The sequence below is a fragment of the Arachis hypogaea genome, chromosome 12 (genome assembly GCF_003086295.3).
Source record: "Arachis hypogaea cultivar Tifrunner chromosome 12, arahy.Tifrunner.gnm2.J5K5, whole genome shotgun sequence".
Taxonomy (NCBI): Eukaryota; Viridiplantae; Streptophyta; class Magnoliopsida; order Fabales; family Fabaceae; genus Arachis; species Arachis hypogaea.
Genome location: NC_092047.1, coordinates 54645121 through 54646482, shown reverse-complemented (window position 1 = coordinate 54646482; position 1362 = coordinate 54645121). Strand labels below are relative to the sequence as shown.

General features: G+C 43.2%; 1 non-coding gene across 1 annotated transcript; it reads left to right on the top strand.

Annotated features, from left to right (window-relative positions):
* The first annotated feature begins 1049 nt into the window (after positions 1-1049).
* Positions 1050-1153, top strand: LOC112730920 (small nucleolar RNA R71). Its single transcript, XR_003166721.1, has one exon. It is a non-coding gene; the product is annotated as a small nucleolar RNA R71 (small nucleolar RNA).
* The last annotated feature ends 209 nt before the right edge of the window (positions 1154-1362 follow it).

Below are 1362 nucleotides of genomic sequence, written 5' to 3'. Positions count from 1 at the left end.
ACTTCCTCCTAACCTCTGAGGAAATGGTGCTTTTGGTTGGTATATTTCCAGCATGCCTTTTTGCAGTTCCTTGTTGCTCAGTTTCACTTTCCTGCTTAGCTTCCTCCATACCTTCCTTCAAGATTTCTGGCTCCTGTTTTGAGGGTCTGATTCCTTCTTCTTCTGAGACTTCCTTCAATATGGTGATGGCCTTGCATTCTTCCCATCTCACTCTCTTTTGTTCCCCTTTTGGATTCTTTTCTGTGTCACTAGGGAACACTGCAGTTGATTTGGGGGCCTGTTGAGATAACTCTCCTACTTGAGACTCCATCCTCTTGAGTTTTTCACCATGGTTCCTTAAGGTAGCTCTCACATCATCCCTGAAGCTTTTCAATTCGGTTATGTCTTGACTCATGGTTGCCATCATTCCTTCTATCCGGTTTAATTGATCTTGAAATTGTTGGTTCGGATTAGGTTGGGTAGGTTGATTATTTTGGCCATGATATGGTGGTTGGGAGTAAGTGTTTTGTGTGGCTTGGTATGATCTTTGGTTGGAATTTTGGTATGTGGAATTGTTATGTTGGTTGTGGTTGTAAGGTTTGTGGTTTTGTGGTTGGGTTTGTTGGTTCCCCCACCCAAAGTTTGGGTGATTTTTCCATCCTGGGTTGTAAGTGTTGGAATGTGGATCATATGATTGCCTTTGTTGGTTTCCCACATAGTTGGCCTCTTCCCAATCACCTCCTTCAATGCTTACTTCCTCTTGATCTTGTGTGTGTATTGCAGCCACTTGCTTTGTTTCTAATTTCCTGGTAAGCTCTGCTAGTTGCTTGGCAAACACTTTGTTTTGGGCTAGAATTGTATCAACATGGTTTAGCTCCATGACTCCCTTAGTGTTGTGCCTTTCTGATGCATAGTAGTACTCATTCTCAGCCACTGTTTCAATCACTTCAATGGCTTCCTCCACAGTCTTTTTCCTGTTCAATGAACCTCCTGATGAATGGTCTACAGCCTTCCTTGATTCATAAGAGAGTCCATCATAGAAAATATGCAATTGCACCCAGTCATGGAACATGTCCGGTGGGCATTTCCTTGTCAAATCCTTGAATCTCTCCCATGCCTCGTAGAGAGTTTCACCATCTTGTTGTCTAAAAGTCTGAACCTCAGATCGAAGCCTATTGACCTTTTGTAGGGGGTAGAAACGTGCCAGAAACTTGCTTTCCACCTCATCCCATGTTGTTAGACTCCCCCTTGGAAATGATTCCAGCCACTTAGCTGCTTTGTCCCTAAGTGAAAATGGGAACAAAAGCAGTTTATAGGCATCTTCCTGGACTCCATTGGTCTTCACAGTGTCACAAATTCTCAGGAATTTTGTGAGATGTTGGT